Source organism: Octopus sinensis, linkage group LG3, assembly GCF_006345805.1.
Source record: "Octopus sinensis linkage group LG3, ASM634580v1, whole genome shotgun sequence".
Taxonomy (NCBI): domain Eukaryota; kingdom Metazoa; phylum Mollusca; class Cephalopoda; order Octopoda; family Octopodidae; genus Octopus; species Octopus sinensis.
In genome coordinates this window covers 140953261-140971835 of record NC_042999.1, presented here as the reverse complement: position 1 = coordinate 140971835, position 18575 = coordinate 140953261, and the positions used below count along the sequence as shown (strand labels likewise).

Sequence of the window (18575 nt, the reverse complement as noted above, 5' to 3'; positions counted from 1 at the left end):
TTAGCACTGACTTCAAATGACCCCCTGAGTATCACTAGATGATAGACTGGCGTCATCAAAGTCACTTGCCATGACTATGTGTCTCATTGCTATCAGAACAAAATTAGTAAACTCTATAGAAAGACAGGTTGAGAGTCCAGAAGCAGAAAATTACTTCATCCATTTTCCCCACCACCATCCAAACCAACACCAAATCTACCTACCAGTATAATGTACTTTTCATTATCAATACTGGCATTACCTGAATGATATACAAGGATTCTCTTTCTTTATTAGCTACCTAGTTTATTATTAGATTAAATATCCACTTTTTCCCAGTCAGCTTTATTCTTCTATCTAATTACTTCCTGTCTCTTGTTAGTCCATGTTTCTTTTGTCATTGATGATTATTTGTTTAAGGTTGCTTTTTATTCTTTGATGGAGAAAGCCTTACACATTGTTTTTGCTCACAATACATCAACATATCTCATTTTCTTCATTTTTGTTTTTAATAAATTGTCATGTTGATACAGGCCAGTATTAGTCTCTTCAAATTCTAGTGATTATCTGAGAAAAACAAATAACCTTCTAAGATTCCACAACCCACACAAACTTTTAAAATCAATTAAATCCTTTAATAGTTTTGAAATGTGTTTGAATAGAATTTACAATGACTATCATGATAATAAACAAAATTAAAAAGGAAAATTCCATTTGCTTACTTATTGTTGATTAACACAAACACATTCACAAATTGGTCCATCAGAGCGCCATTGATTGGGTGGAGATTATTATTATTATTATTATAGTTAACACTGGGAAATAAAATGAAACCTATTATGGCTGAAGCAATTTTGGCACGAGTACAATTGGTAGAATTGCATTTATGAGCATATGTGAAGATATCTTTCTCTTTGTTTCTTTATCTAAGAGATTTTTATATTGACCATGAATATGTATATGATCATAATTAATATGAAGTCATTAAAATGTTCAGAGCTTCACACTAGTCTCCTGTTCTAGGTCAGTGAGATTGTCATTGTTTGTCAGTTTCTCTTTCCAGTTTTCTCTGTATTCTTTCTCTCTCACCCCATAAAGTCAGGGATATTTATAGAAGGAATGTTGCAACAATAAATTAGAGAGGAATTGTTGCATATTTTGTTTTGGGCTTCAGGTACTCCTAGACAAATCCATAAAGTTGATTAGAATGTTATTATTTATAATAAATGTACTCAACTTCTTATGAAACAACCGTATTTTTCACACAATCAAATTGCTACTATTCTGTCGACGCATGTTAAATCATGGCAGTTTTTTCCAAAAACCATATTTACTGTAACATAACCAAATACTCAATGTAAGCAACTTTCCACTCTTTAAGGTTGATAATTGGAAACTAAAAGATTCATTATTTTCTTCAAGTAAATATTGTAATATTTATGCAAATGCTCAATTTCTAAGCCTTTACAATAATAGCAGGCTATGAAATGTATCACCTGTTTTACATCGCATAGAGTTCACACCTTCCTACATAATACATCATTGGCTGTTTTTTTTTTTTCCCTCTTTTTAAATGTTAGCATGTTACACCACAATACTGAAGTTAAGTATACCGTAGTACTGAAGTTGTTTACTGCATGAAGCATTTAATTAATGTTCTTAAATATAGCCAAGTCATCTTTACTGTGCACATTCTTTAAGATTTAGAACTTAAAGTATGAGATTCCCAGTCAGTTGATAGGGATTTTGTTGAGCAATGCTATATCAAGCAGGTTAAAGCCTACATTGAAGCTTCTGTTGTCATGCTAACACCAGTGGTTTTCACCCAAATGCTGGTTAAAATTTTAGTGGACTGTTTTCCCAGTCTGGAAATGATTTGAAATGAAATTATTTCAATTATGACACTAATGAGTTTCAGAAACAACATTAATGATACAGTTTGCCTTTCTTTTTCGAAGTTCCAAGCTTCATAGACATGTAAAAAAAAGTTTTTTTTAAAAATCAATACCATATTAGAAGCTACTGCAAGATTTTTACAACTATTTAAAAAAATTAATTAACAAATAATTTGTGCAACCTCTACTTATCTATAGGCATTTATATAACAGAGCAGAATAGCATGTTTAAATTCTCAGCTTATCAAATTAAATTCCGATGTTTGTATAACATTTTAGTAAATGGCAATAAAGAGAATTTTCTATTTTTAATAATGAATTATGAGAAGGAATGAAAGAGGAGGATTTTGATTTTGTATTTTGATTCTACACTCTCTTGTATAGGATAGATATATAATGTCTTCCTCTTTTCCCTTTATTTAACATGAGTTATTTTATTTTCATACAAATAAACTCTATATCCAAATTGCATAGAATCAAATGTGCAAATCTACTGTGGAGTCAACAAAAGAACAAGAAGGTTAGTTTGTGTAGCAATAGAAGAAGCAATAGTTGTAACAGTATTGCTGATGATGTTGACGACAATACAGACAGTGTTAGTAATAGTTGTATAGATGATTAATATAATGATATTAAATATAGCAACAATGATTCTTGCAATTGTACAAGGTTACAAATTCACAGAAGAGTAGTATAAGGTTGATGCTTGCTTTATCTCTGGTAATCCAGAGAAATTCTGTCATTGCATAATCTGACTCAGAACATAAAGAAATGGAAGAAAACACCATTAAGTATTTAATTAAAATCCTATACCATTTTTGCCTAATGATAATAATGATGGCAAAGACAAGGAAGTTAGCTATGATAAGCATACAAAAGTCATTTTAAACATATCTTAGTAATAAAAATGTTATTACTAAGTTTATTGGAAACTGCACAGATAGTTCAAGTTATATGCACCCACAGACTATATATTGTAGAGATATCCCCTATATGACAAGATATAAAAATTCAACATACATAAATCTGTTGTTTCTTTTATAGGCGTAGGAGTGGTTGTGTGGTAAGTAGCTTGCTTACCAACCACATGGTTCTGGTGGCACCTTGGGCAAGTGTCTTTTACCATAGCCTCGGGCCGACCAAAGCCTTGTGAGTGAATTTAGTAGATGGAAACTGAAAAGAAGCCCGTCGTACATATGTGTGTGTGTGTCTGTGTTTGTCCCCCCAGCATCGCTTGACAACTGATGCTGGTGTCCCCGTAACTTAGCAGTTCGGCAAAAGAGGCCGATAGAATAAGTACTAGGCTTACAAAGAATAAGTCCTGGGATCGATTTGTTTGACTAAAAGCAGTGCTCCAGCATGGCTGCAGTCAAATGACTGAAACAAGTAAAAGAGTAAATCTAAGGAATTAGCAATGTGTGACAGCAAAATTTGATTAATTACAATACTATGGTACTGAAAATCAAACTCAGTAATTGAAATAAGATGACAACAGAATATAAATGATAAAAAATATAAATGAAATAAAAATAGAATATAAAAAAGAAACTAATTATTTTATTAGATCATGTAATCAACACCTTATTGGAAGGGATTCTGGAAGAAAATCGGGATCAGATACAATGTTAATTAATTTCTATTCCATACAAATTAAGCAAAAATACCAAAGAGTTGAAATTTTAAGGGAGAACTTAAACTTTAAACACACTGAATGATTATAATGTTTTAATGTATTTTGGTCAAATATTTAATTAACTTACAAATGGAAGTTATATTTAACATATATTTACAGGAAAATATGAGTAAATCATTTTACTGTTTCATTTTTAGATCAAATTTCTCTACCATCTCCAACTATTTATATATTCAACATATAATACATTCCTTTTAGCACTAAATTAAAACTAATCTATCCTCTATCTATATAGCAAGAGGAGAAGACTGGTGTAACAGAAATGATAGAACTCTACATGTGTTAAGAATTGTCTGAATATGCCCTTCAATAATTTACTTAGGCTTTAGTCCATCTCTGTTTGACGGTCACACAGTAATACTAACTGGCAAATAAAGAGTAATCAATGAGTTCAGTAAGAAATTAAGCAAGCAAGGGTCCATTGCGCTCTGTTTTAGCCTCCTCCTGTGTATAACAGTTCTCTAGGACAAAACAGAAGAGTTTAGAACCAACTGTCTGTCAACTGATAGCCTAGAAAAATCAAGAAATAATTCCAAATGTGGAACCAAAACCTAGTTTCATAAGGTTTTTAAAAAAAAATAGGTAAGAGAAAAGGTTTAGTTAGCAGGAGAGAAGACAGGATTTCACTGCTATCAACTAACTAGCAATGCTTGACATGCAGAAAAGAAATTGGCAGAAATGTCATATGATGTATCAATGTAAACTATAGGTGTACAAGCAATACAGTGGGATCACAAGCAAGCTGATAAGGAAGAAAAATTACATACAGCAGGTACACAAAGTAATTAACAGTAACAGAACCTATAAAGTAACTTTTTACAAATGCTTTGAGGGCTCACAAGAAGTAGCAGATAGCTTCTGTAACATAGGTGGCTGAATTAGCTGAAAGCACTAGAGTAAAAATGAGTTGATAGAGAAACTAGGTATAAGAGTAATCAGGAATACTGTAATAGAGAGAAGATTAAGGTGGTGTAGACAAACAAGGCATATGGAGAATGAGAGCTGGGTAAAGCAGTATCAAGCAATCCAAGTGGGAGCAGAAGAGGGCAACGAAAGGAAAACATGGAAGAAGTGGTGAAATATATATTTTTATATAATGTTAGACATAAGTATCACTTTAAAGCAAAAGCAATTTGTAATACATCTGTGTGTGTATGTGTGCGTGCGCATGCGCACAAGCATGTAAAGGTAAACATGAAGATGCTGATGGTGGTGGTGGTGGTGGTGGCAGTGGTGGAGCTGTGTATGTTTGTAGGTGGTGATATATAAATTACCATCCAACTACATCCTCTGCTGTAGGAGTGATAGCATTTCCTGCACCTTTCTCCATCCCAAATTACCATGACATCCTGTCCTGAATTTTTATGCAATTACTTCAAAGATTAGGATGAAGAAAGCTATACTGAGCCTATCCAAACAAAATTCTTAACTGACTGAGCTGGCAATGTGATCCTCAATATGAGCATCCGCAAACACAGTTGAAATCATCATCATCATCACCATCATCATTATTTAATGCCTGTTTTCTATGCTGGCATGGGTTGGACGGCTTGACTGAAAACTGGTAAGCTGGAAACTAGTTTGGGAACATAAAATAAAATAAAAATCTAGAGATATAGTTATTTCAATGTCACTTTTACTATAACTTCTTAGATAACTGTATACTTTATAGCAGTTAACAATGCTGCTACATTACAGTATTGTTATTCTTATCTATATCAATATACATAACTTTCCCCACATAAATTCTGATTAGTTAGTCCTTTTGATACCAGTCCTTTTGAAATTTCTTTTATTAAATATGACAGATCAGTTTTAAATTAAAATCATAATCAAAATCTCATAACATGAGATTTTAAATTAGCAACATAAAACATGATATGTAACTGAGTTATAGACAGTTTATTAAATCACTCAAAAGTTTTTTTTATACTGAAAACTAATTAAAATATTTAAGCAGTTTACTTGGAAATATATCTATGAAAGAGCTGAGTGAATGGATGACTGATTAGTGTGACATGAATCCATCCTGATGCTTTCAGCAGCCTATCAACTATCCTTGAAAGTCCTCTCATTTATATTATCTTCTTTATTGCTACCATCTGTAGCTATTGGTTCCACTGGGTCTTATACTTTTGTGTCAAAGGTAGATTTCTCTTTACTAACAATCATTCTGAGATGAAAATAATTTCACATTTTAAGGTTCACTTGCGCTAAATGAGGATGCAAAGAGAGAGGTTTGGAGATGCCACTATGAAAGGTTGCTCAACAAAGAGAATGAATGGGATAAAGAGAGTCTGCCGAATGTCGACCCAATAGAGGGACCAGCTATCTGAGTTGACAGTTCCATGGTAGTTAAGGCAATTAGAAGCATGAAGACAGGGAAAGCCCCAGGCCCATCAGGAATTACTGCAGAGATGCTCAAAATATCTGGCAGTGTCGGCTATAGCCTAGTCACCCGTATAGTTAACCAGGTGATACACGAAGGAGTCATACCCAATGACTGGTGTAGTAGCATAATAGTCAACTCCTACAAAGGTAATGGTGACGCCCTAGATACAAATAATTACAGAGGTATCAAGCTGTTGGATCAGGTAATGAAGGTTACGGAAAAGGTCATAGCCCAACTGATTATAGAGAGAGTCAACCTGGACGAGATGCAGTTTGGTTTCATGCCAGGGAAAAGCACCACCGATGCCATATTTCTGGTGAGACAGCTGCAGGAGAAATACCTAGCCAAAGCTAAAACTCTGTTCCTGGCTTTCGTTGACTTGGAGAAAGCCTTTGACAGGGTCCCCCATTCCCTTATCTGGTGGTCAATGAGGAAACTAGGGATAGATGAATGGTTAGTGAGAGCTGTGCATGCCATGTACAGGGACGCTGTTAGTAAGGTGAGGGTTGGCAACGTGTACAGTGAAGAATTCCGGGTGGAGGTTGGGGTCCACTAAGGCTCAATCCTCAGCCCCCTCCTATTTATCATAGTCCTCCAGGCAATAACGGCGGAATTCAAGACAGGATGCCCCTGGGAGCTCCTCTATGCTGATGACCTTGCTCTAATTGCTGAGTCACTATCAGAACTCGAGGAGAAGTTTCAGGTGTGGAAGCAAGGATTAGAATCGAAGGGCCTTAGAGTCAATCTAGCTAAAACCAAAGTCCTAATAAGTAGGAAGGTAGACAAATCTCAAACGCCTTCAGGTAGATGGCCCTGCTCGATCTGTAGAAAAGGCGTAGGTAGGAACTCTATAAGATGCACCAAGTGTAAGCTATGGACACATAAGAGGTGTAGCAATGTCAAAGGAAGGCTAACTAGGAATATAGTTTTTGTATGTGGCAGATGCTCTGGTGCAATAAACACTGAAAATGCGCAGAGACCATCTTCCGTCACATTCCAGGGAGAAAAACTAGAAATAGTTGATAGTTTCCGTTACCTAAGTGATCAAGTCAGTAGTGGGGGTGGGTGTGCCGAAAGTGTAACTGCTAGAGTAAGAATAGCCTGGGCAAAGTTCAGAGAGCTCTTACTTCTGCTGGTGACAAAAGGTCTCTCGCTCAGAGTAAAAGGCAGACTGTATGACGCATGTGTACGAACAGCCATGCTACATGGCAGTGAAACATGGGCCGTGACTGCTGAGGATATGCGTAAGCTCGCAAGAAATGAAGCCAGTATGCTCCGATGGATGTGTAATGGCAGTGTTCATACCCGACAGAGTGAAAGTGCCTTGAGAGAAAAGTTGGACCTAAGAAGCATCAGTTGTGGTGTGCAAGAGAGGCGTCTACACTGGTATGGACACGTGGTAAGAATGGATGAAGATAGTTGTGTGAAAAAGTGCCACACCCTAGCAGTTGAGGGAACCTGTGGAAGAGGTAGGCCCAGGAAAACCTGGGATGAGGTGGTGAAACACGACCTTCGCTCTTTAGGTCTCACCGAGGAAATGACCAGAGACCGAGACCTTTGGAAGTATGCTGTGTGTGAGAAGACCCGGCAGGACAAGTGAGGCCATAACCCGTGGCCCCTACCTGGGACGTAGTCAGTCCACCTGTGCATACCTTCCTTCTTGGGATGCATAACTCTACTTGTGAAGACCTGTTGAGGCAAGTGAAAATCAAAATCGAAGAATCAAATCAAATCGAAATCGATCCACATCAATGGAATTTGTAGTTTGTGGTACCAGTGCCAGTGGCACATAAGAGAACCATCCAAACGTGGCTGTAGCCAGCACCGCATCGACTGGCCTCCATGCTGGTGGCACATAACAAACACCATCCGATCGTGGCCGTGCCAGCCCTGCCTGGCCTCCGTGCCGGTGGCACGTAAAACACACCATCCGAGCATGGCCGTTCGCCACCCTCGCCTGGCACCTGTGTCGGTGACACATAAAAAGCACTCACAACACTCACGGAGTGGTTGGCGTTAGGAAGGGCATCCAGCTGTAGAAACACCGCCAGATCTGACTGGCTTGGTACAGCCTTCGGGCTTCCCAGACCCCAGTTAAACCGTCCAACCCATGCTAGCATGGAAAGCGGACGTTAAACGATGATGATGATGATGATGATAATAAGGAATTTAATCAAATTTTTTCTTGTAAGATTTAAAATTCCATTTAAAAATATAAAACAAGCAAATAAGCAGCTACTGATGTTAATTGCTCTTTTTTTTTCTGTATGAAATGAGTTCTTAGCCATTTCAGTATCTCTAGGCAAGCAATTCACTCACCATTGCCTCATTTTATTAATGTCATGTATCTTATCTAAAGAAAGATTGATTTTTCATCTACTTAACAGTGCAGAAACTTCAGTTAAATGCTTTGTGGTTTGTGAAAGGATTAATTAACTAACGGATTATGTGGGACAGCAATTCTAATGGATTGTGGGGTGAGAAAGGGTCTTGCTACAACACACACACACACACAATGTTATCAGATTGCTTTAAATCAATTCTTTCTCATTCCTATGTGTATCAATGTTTGCTTCCTTTGAAAAAAAAAAAAATTCAGTAAATCATGGCACTCTCTCCATTCTATTGTACATGTAAATATGGAACACAAAACAAATTTGCATAACATCTTATCACTAGAGCTGTAAATATTCACTATATTGCTTTGTTGTTATTATCTGCACTACCAAGACAAAATAACAATGCAACATGTGCATAGAAATGTCTTAAAATGAATGAAAAAACATGTATGGAGGAAGAGAAAGTGTGCAAAGGCAGTAATAGATTTATTGAACTGCTTAAGTTTATTTAACTGTTGTAAAAATAATATTGACAAGAGTTGAAATTATACATAACCTTCATTATTTTAGATTGCAGGTTTCTGAGTTGCATTATTAGTAAAAGTGATTGATTTTCTTTCTTTTATCTTTCTCCTTTCATCTTTTTGTTCATTTTACATCTGTTGTTTCATTCATTTATAAGGCTGGATAGATGTGTATTTCTTGGAATAGATGTGTTAGTGACTCAATAACCTCAGTTTTTTCATCAGCTGTTGTGAAGAACTTTTATCTTAGATCAATATATTAGAATAGATTTTGTTTTTACAAAAAGGTGGGTTTAAATGTTTCTATGACACTGAGATAAATAATTGGGACATTAGTTTGGTGTGTATCACAGATACTAATGAAACCAGTAGCCATTGACAGGCCTTCAGTCCAATCCTGCAAACTAATAAAGCACTAATTATACAGAGCTTTTACTACTCATAATATGTGCAACTCCCTCAATGTAATACTATTTACTGTTATGTAGACTGAATCAGGAACAATTAAGAATCTTGGCCCAAAATGTCTGCACCTTGCCTATGAATATGACATAATGCTAATGAAAGATTTAAACATGTAAACTTTGTTATGAATACTGCATTGTAGATATCAACTTTGAAATCTGAAACACGAATAACACCAAGAAAAGTAATGTTTGGGTAGGAATAACAATTCTTGTTTCAAATCCCAACTTATTGCATCTGTAACTGACCCTCACCAATACTGTCCTCAAATTATTGTTCTTTGTTTCCATGTCTCTGTAAAAACTGAAGTTCACTGTGACATCTCCAGTTAGTTTCAAGGGATATGAAAACTTACTAGTGTAGATCTTGTCTTTCAATGCAATCATACTTAGGTTAAGCACCTTGGTCAAGGGGACATGAACATGTGGGGGGTATAAAATAACTCATGACTCATAAGCTGACATTTTAACTGTCCCTATTTTTTTCAATATAATTTCTTGTGAATGTATAGTGCTGGAGAGAAAGAGATGTTTGGTTGGATTGGATGTCAATTGAGTCACTCAGCATCAGATGGAAGAGACATCAAACATGTCACTTGCACAGCTCAAAAAAACTACTGACATACAGATATATTCAGCCAAATTGAAACATCCTTCACTGAGGAGTGTACATGCATGCACACATGCATACACTGATATGTGATATGTGCACACACACACAAAGAAAATGAAAAAGAAGCAGTTGTAATAGACTCTATGGCATGATGCGCTGCTGTACCAGAGGATAATGAGCAATGCACTGTTTTGTTTCTTCATCCTTGTGTAAAAAGGTAATATGGAATGCTAATATGATATTTTTACTGTCAAAACTACCAGTAAAGTGACTCATGACCAGGAGACTGGAATGAATGTAACTTTAGTAAGCAACAACAATAACAACGACTTACACAATATGCACAGCTACTTGCAGGTGGGAGTAGAGAGGAAATTTGAAGAATTTCTTTTTAGCTAATCTAAGAGTTGAAGGTTTGGAACAAATATGTATTATGAAAAGAGAAGACAAATGCTTAGTCGGCAGAAATGGTACAGGGCTGAGCTAAATTCTGTTATTTAGTTTTGTTTATCTATATTGTAAGTTCATATTCCACCAAAGTTGTCTTAGCCTTTTATGCTTCAATAATTAAGTTCCAGTAGTATACTAGAATTGAGTTACTTGGTATAGAAGACAACATTCACAGACATATGGACTGCGACTTCAAATTCATTGCAGGCATTTTGTTGTGTTTCAGGATAAGCTATTTTATTTTCTATACCTGTTTATTCAGCAATTGGGAATAAATATCATAGGTGAGAGGATCTTATTCAAGAAAGATTTCTTGGATAGGGAAACAATTCATCGCTCATCTACTTTAAACTATGAAGTTGGAGTTAAACACTAAATTTCAAGTATATCTTGGGGTTTAAGGAAAAAATAAATCAATCAAGTATATGCCTCGTTATGAAATTGGGCTTGTGCCAGTCCCTCCTCTTGTCACACATAGAGCCCCTTCTCAGATCTAGTACTAATTACCATTACCAATCCTTTCTCCTCAGAACATAGTACCTTTGGAATTTCTTACTTGCACATTTTTTCCCTGCAGTCATCAACTTACAATTATTCAAGAGAAACATCAACACATTAATTGTACGAATCTCAGAGAATCTACAAAGGCCAAGGGTGCAGCTCCTTCTTCAAAATGAGTCCAATACAATACAGAAAGATATTTTGCCTTCAGTCATTATCTTTATTTTAAGATGATTGTTGTTAGCCTTGACTGAGCAAAGGCATTTCTTTGCTTTTTGTATATCTAGCACATTAGTTTTTTTTTAAAGATGGTAGTGTTATTTGAAAGAAATTTAACTGCTATTTCTAGGAAACTGAACAATTGTGTAGAAGCTTACTCACTGGCTCATTATTATAATGAATGTTAAAAACAAATATGAATTTTTAACAACCCACTTTTAATTACTGGGTGTAGTCATTTAATTTTCCTTGTGTCACCAGTGCTTTTAGGAAAGACAGTAATACAACATGACTTTCCTTTCCATTGGACTATTCATAGATAGAAGATATGGACACTCAATAAAAATGTCAGTTATGTAGTTTCCATACAATTATTTGATGTGCTAGATATAGCAAGCAGATGCTCATCAACAAATTCATAATCATCTTTAAAATAAAGACCATACATTAAAAAGATGGCTATTCAAATTTAACAATTCATTAATAACTATCCCAAAGTTGATTTTGATTGCTTAACAGCAAAATAATAATAATTCTTTCTACTATAGGGACAAGGTCTGGAATTTTGAGGAAGGTGGCTAGTTGCTTACATTGACAAACTCAACTGCTAGTTATTTTATTGACCCTGAAAGGATGAAAGGGAAAGTCAACCTTACTGGAATTTGAACTCAGAATATAAAGTGGGAAGAAATACTGTTAAGAATTTTGTCCAGCATGCTAACAATTCTGCTAATCTTCTCTGTTTTAACTTTTTCTTAACATACAACTTTACTCACCCATGTATAACATGGGTTAACAGTACATCTCCTCCTAATCAACCCTTCCTGCCACTATGTTACTGTCTAACTCTTTCTCAGAAATCTCCTGGCACTACTTTTCCCATTTCCTCTTATTGCCCCTTCCCTAATACTGTCTCTGTTAGTCTCTTATCCACTGGCCTTTTTCGACATCAAACTTGTTTAATTCCAAACTATCTTGGACCATGACAAATCCTCCAGTCCATGCTGGTATGGCAGACTGACTTACCTAATCCATCACTGGGTCCATCTACTCTAACTACCCCATCACTATTACTACTGCTCACCTTCTCCTTCACACTAATTCCTGATACTACTCTTGCTCTTCTCCTCTCCCATCCAACTCTTTTTCTTCTGTTATTCTCTCTGATGCCATCGTCTCGTATCAACAAATCAGTTTCATCCATCATGGGGGCTCTCTTTCACTTTGCAAGCTGCAAGGCAATTACAGTAGTGATGATTTCACATAAAGAACCTAGTGCACTCTGTAAGTGATTTGACCAGTAACAATGCAGGACTTGAGGGCTTTTTTTAAGTCTTGCTGATAGCAAGGCAACCCCTCCAGTACTAGTGCAATGAAAAAATACACCCAGTACACTCTCTAGAATTATTGATGTTAGGAAGAGCGTCTTATTGTAAGAAACAAGCCAAAATCGAGACTGCAGAGCAATATGTGGCCCTCTGAGCTGTGAAAAATCTGTAAAACCCTTCCAATTTCAAGCAACAATAATAATTTTTAATAAGTTCAAACATTTAGGAAATAGAAGTCTCTAAAAATGTCGAGACTTCTACCCTAATTAATTTAGCTGATTATGCCTCACCCCAGTGTATTTGTGAATAAAATATTACTACTATTTATCTAATTAACCCTTGAAGGATGAATAGCAAGTTGACCTCAACAATTTTTGACCCAGAAAATAAGGGGTTATAAATAAATGTTACAAGGCATAATAATTAATATTATTATTACCAACAGGTATAATGTTAGTGTACCAGACTAAATGTCTTGTAGTATTTAATTATGTCTATGGTGTGTTTTCATATCTCACAGGAGGTATCTTTATCTTTCAATCCACTGGAGTCAATAAAGTATGTACTAGTGAAGTTTTGGTATTGCTATAATGGACAATACCCTTCACCAAAATTCAAGGCCTTGTGCCTCAGTTAGGATTAAAGACTTCAGATATTTGAATATAAAGGAACCAAATTAATAAAAGCTTTAGATGACAACATAATATAATCTAGATAAGATCTTTTGTGGAATTAGTTTTGATAAAATTCACTGAGATGAATTTTTACCTTTTATCCAGTCAGAGTCATAAAAAAATATTAGCAATACCCAGAGCATGATTTAATTGGCTTACTAGACCAGGTGGCCTAGCTAAGATAATAGAATGATGGGTTGGTGAGTTTATTGCATTTTCAAACAAATATGCTTTGTTCTTAGTCAAATGAAATCAACACAAGGCCTAAAAAATGGTAAAGTGTAAGATTAATGGATGAAGTTCAAAGTTTTGAAGACATTTGGATTATTGCCAACAAGTTCTGGGTAGCAGAAGCAAAGAAGCATGGATAAGATAGAACAACAACCCAATATAACAGTCACATATATGCAGGAGGTTATCAGTAGAATTATCTGCCAATAAAGCAGAAGGTTATTTTTAATATGAGCAGAAGGTAGACTGCTAAACTAACTTCTTTTTTGTCTTCAGTTTCAAACCTTTATATTTTCATTTCAAGTTCTGCTGAAGATGACTTTAGTTTTTATAACTTTGATGTAACTAAAGTAAGTACCAGTATCAATAATATGTTTAGATTCATCCAGTTGACTATATTCTTCTCTAAAATAAATTGGCCAAAGTAAACCAATATTACATTAATTAGTATTAGTCTGTCCACCTGCACATTATATTGTCAATTGACTATCAATTTTTGATTAATCATTGTATCTGTGATATTTCCTAAAACTAAACCTGAAATAGATAAAGTATATAAAAAAAATGACATGAATGAAAAAATAAAACAAAATTGTTTGAAAGATTAATGAGTTCATTAGTTAAAGCAATTCCAAATTGGAGAGCCTTCTTTTTGAAATATCTACTATGTCATGGCTGACCTTCACAGACTATTCCTTTTGTTGTAAGAGATAAATGAAAGAAATCCATTGAGTTGAGACATTATTATTAGCTAAATAAATTGTTTCAACTGGGAATCGTTATTAAAGTTTAGAATTAATTTTATCATTGTTAAATGTGCCAAAAATACCTTTTTCTCTTTAAGATATTCATGAAGTTCTAGAATTTTAGTGAAGAGAAAATAAAAAAGGAATTAGAGTAATAAATGAAATACAATTTTCACAAAAGGCCACAAATCTGATGGGAGGGAGCAGCTCATTATAATGATTTTATTACTCTACAAATACTTATTTTATCAGCAAGTGTGCTTTCATCCTCCCAGGCTGAGAGGATGAAAGGCACACTTGATCTCAGTGACATAATCAACTCAGAATATAGAACTAAGTAAATACAGCAAGGTATTTTGTCTGACACTCTACCAATCTTGCCAATCCTCCAACCTTACAGCTCATAAAAATAACATCACCATTACAATATCACAACAACATCACTACTAAAAATAACATCATTACAACAATATCACTAGTTTCCTATTACAAGATCATGTTGTAAGTTTTGTATTATTGTTGACTGAGACTATGATATTATATATCATCATCATTATCATCATCATCGTTTAATGTCCATTTTCCATGCTGGCACGGGTTGGATGGTTTGACTGAGTTCTGGAGCCAGCAGCTGTACCAGGCTCCAGTCTGATCTGGCAATGTTTCTACAGCTGCACCAACCACTCTGAGAGTGTAGTGGGTGCTTTTTACATGCCACCAGTTCAGGAGCCAGTCAGGCAGGCCTGGCATCAATCATGTTCAGATAGTGCTTTTTACGTGCTACTGGCATGGGGGCCAGTCAGGATGTACTGGTATCAGCCACGTTTATATGGTGCTTTTTACGTGTCACTGGCACAGGAGCCAGTCAGGTGGACCTGGCATCAACCACGTTTGGTTGGTGCTTTTTACGTGCAACCGGCAAGGGAGCCAGTCTGGGGGTACTGGCATCAGCCATGTTCAGCTGGTGCTTTTTATGTGCTTTTTAAGGCAATTAATATTCAATTATTAAAAAATATGTAACCTTGTGCCTATGTAATAAATCAATTCAGGTTATGCTGTGCAAGAAGTATTAAGCTGTGCTAAATATTTTACTGTATATGTTTCTTGTAACATAATAATTCAGTCAGCATGATGATGATGACTGAATTAGTACATATTGTTAGTGATATATACCATAAAGTATCTAGACCAGTTGACTCTCTGTTGAATCAAGATATTTAAATGACATATTCTTTTAGTTAATGAGTATTGCTTCTTCTTTTGCTTCCTTTTATTTTTTTTTTTAGATGGCATAATCAAGAGGAAAAGTAGCACCAAAAACATTTTTTTCAGAGCCTTAGACTACAGGAAGGGATAATCAAATTGGGATTTGTTGTGAATGCTTACAACACAATGGAATCCTCAAGAGACACTCACGGGTCACGTGGAGGCGGTGCTGAACTGGGAGTGGGTAGAAGATTAAATCTGTCACTCATAAACAAGAGTGGTCCCTCCAATGGGCTTTCATAGAGTTTCTGTCAGCCAAAATTCATTTGCAGGCCTTTCAAAGAAGTTAGGTTATGACAGAAGGCACTTGTTCAAGGTGTTGCACAGTGGAATTGAACAAAACCCACATAGTTGTTAAGCAAATACCTTAACCACACAATCGCCCTCATGCCAATAACTGGTACTTATTTTATCGACTGTGGAAGGATATAAAGTGAAGTCATATCTGAATATAAGTGAATCCAGAATGAGAGGAATGAAACTAAATACTGTAATATATTTAGTTTGGTGTGTGCTCTACCATTTTCATAACTCCACTGCTTCTCTCTTGCCAGAGTTATTTTAACATAAAAAAAAAACAAGACTAAAAATAAAAGGGAATGATGAAAATAGTTCCCTAACATTTAACATAAAACAGCTTTGTCATCAAATAAAAAATATCAAGTTATTTTGTGGATGTAAAATTATTTAATAACTCATTAATCAAAGTAAGAAATAATGAACATGAATATCTATTTTTGACTAACAGTACTAAGAAATCACATGATGTTTAATGTTTCTCTATAAATAATGAAACAGAAGAGTTTTAATAGCCCAGTGGTCAAGGCATTATCTTTTCAGTTGCAAGGGTTAAAGGTTCATATTATATCATTGAAATTACTGCCTGCATCTGGCTAAAGCTCTCAAGTATTTTGTGGTTGCCTAACTGGTAGAAAGAGTTAGCACAAGAAAAATGGATTGTTACTACAAGCACATATTGTATTGTATTAATTAACATGCCAACTATGTGGTTATTAAATTCTACAAATTAGTAGTTATGAAATTCAGCACCATAATGAAAGAATTCTTAACTGTTGAGGTTGCCATAAGAATAGTTCGACTCCAACCCAACTATTTATATCTTTCTATGTTTACCGGCTCTTTAGAAGATTCTTCTCAATAAGAAAAACCATTGTTTTAACACTAATCACTCATTTTTTTTCCATGGAGAGAAAACTAAATTATATTTGATCGTCATTTGACTTAGGTAAATAGAAATTAGTTTGTCCAATAATATGTAATATAGTTAAGTATGATTGAAACTAAATTAAGCAAAAATTTTATAGCTTCTTCAGAAGGTGAAGGGTAGCCCTATAACTTATTTCAGAGCTTCTGAGACTGGAAGGAAGAAATTTATCTGAAACCAGATACTGGGCATAAATACTTGCAACAGAGTAGACTTGCAACAGAGTAGATTTCAGTAAAGGTACTCATAGACTAGACGGATGTTAAGCCAAACAACGCTTTAAATCTACCTTTCCAAATAGGGAATGGTTTCTCCTTGCAGAAGCTGGTAACCACATTATAGGGCCAAAGGTTTGGCTGCCTTAGAGACGATAACAAAAGACACCCAAGGTGTCACACAAATGGATTGAACCCCAAATCACATATATGCAAAGCAAACTTCTTAACTATACAGCCATATATTATATTTACGCACGAACTCTAGAGAGAAAAGAGAGAGAGAGAGAGAGAGAGAGAGAGAGAGACGTATTAACATATTGTAGCCAAACAGAGAAGGGGAAGCAGACTGAGGTTTATTAGTGGCAACATTTGTAGCAGTTGCGTTACAGTAATAATTGCCTTGTAGTAAGTATCGGTGCAAATCACTTGTACAATAATACTATTTAATAAAAACAAAGAACGTACAGCGAGATTGTCAAAAAAAAAAAAAAGAAAAGAAAAGAAAAAGTATCCCCTCACTAAAATTAATTCAATACTTTTTTCTCTACGATAATATCGTCCTATGTCGTTCCTGAGAAAAACAATGAAAACGTAACTCCTACTAGTTCAACACTAAGTTGTTTCCCTTAGACCATATTTTTTTTTTTTTTTTAAACATCAAATTATGGTCGTTACAGATTGTCTCAGATTCCCTGAGAAAGACACCATGGAACATTTATTGATTATAAAATTTTTCCCCTCCAGTTCAGTTATGCGTGTATAAAATTTTATGTTACTAAACTTCTTCGATTGTTTTAACGAGACGTTATTTAAAATATCTATCTAAATATCAACGGTCAATTGTTATTAAAATTATGAAACCGCTGTATATGTATATAGAACAAATCTCGAATAAGAATACATGTCCAGCTTGTCCAGAGGTCATGTGAGTCCTTTCAACAGAGGACTGCTATTTTCAACGTCTTTGTTACAGTCACCAAATTGCTATAAATTTTTGGGGGTGAGGTGGGGGATCGATGGTATATGTCCGAAAATGAATTTACAATAATTACGCTATGTTGTGTAGAACATGTACATTAATTCCGAGTGGATTATATATATATATATATATATATATATATATATATATATATATATAGTAGTGCAATATAATAGTATAGCTTCCCGCCTGCAAATATGTTTGCCATTATATATATATACAGTGAAGTTTTACTCTAGCATCGTATATTATCGTCTGCTACTTCCAGTAAATATTGATGCATTGTTGGACCACTATCTTATTTACACTTTAACCTGTTGGTGCTTTGTTTTACTGGGAAGCAATACTATTGTACTGCAGTATTTAATAATTTTTTCTTTGAAAACTTTTTCACTGTTCTCGGTCTGTTAACGGCTAGGCGCTTCAGACGAGTATACAGTGGCACTGATGCAGCGACATTTAAGATTTTGTCTGGGTGAATCTAGCCGATGAGGACTAATCAAATTTACGTTAACAAACCTAATTTGGAAAGTTCGAAACCTAGGTCCTAGATTATCCACATCTGGGTTGTACATTTATTTGATGTTCTTCCTATAGGTAAGATGAATTATGTTATGCCAGCGCCGCCTGCATATATGATTGCCAGTATATATATATATATAGTGAAGCTTTACTATAGCGTCGTATATTATCGACTGCTGTTTTCAGTAAATACTGGTGCATTGTTGTACCATTATCTTTATATATATATATATGTGTGTGTGTGTGTGTAAAGCACCATCCGAACTGGCTTCCGTGCAGGTGGCACGTAAAAAGCACCAACCGATCGTGACCGTTGC

The 18575-nt window shown here is 35.2% G+C and overlaps 1 protein-coding gene across 3 annotated transcripts in view; it reads right to left on the bottom strand.

Moving 5' to 3' along the window:
* LOC115209960 (mRNA-decapping enzyme 1A-like) overlaps positions 1-18575 on the bottom strand; it is a 369797-nt gene that overhangs the window by 305036 nt on the left and 46186 nt on the right. The gene's annotated exons all lie outside the window — the stretch shown is intronic.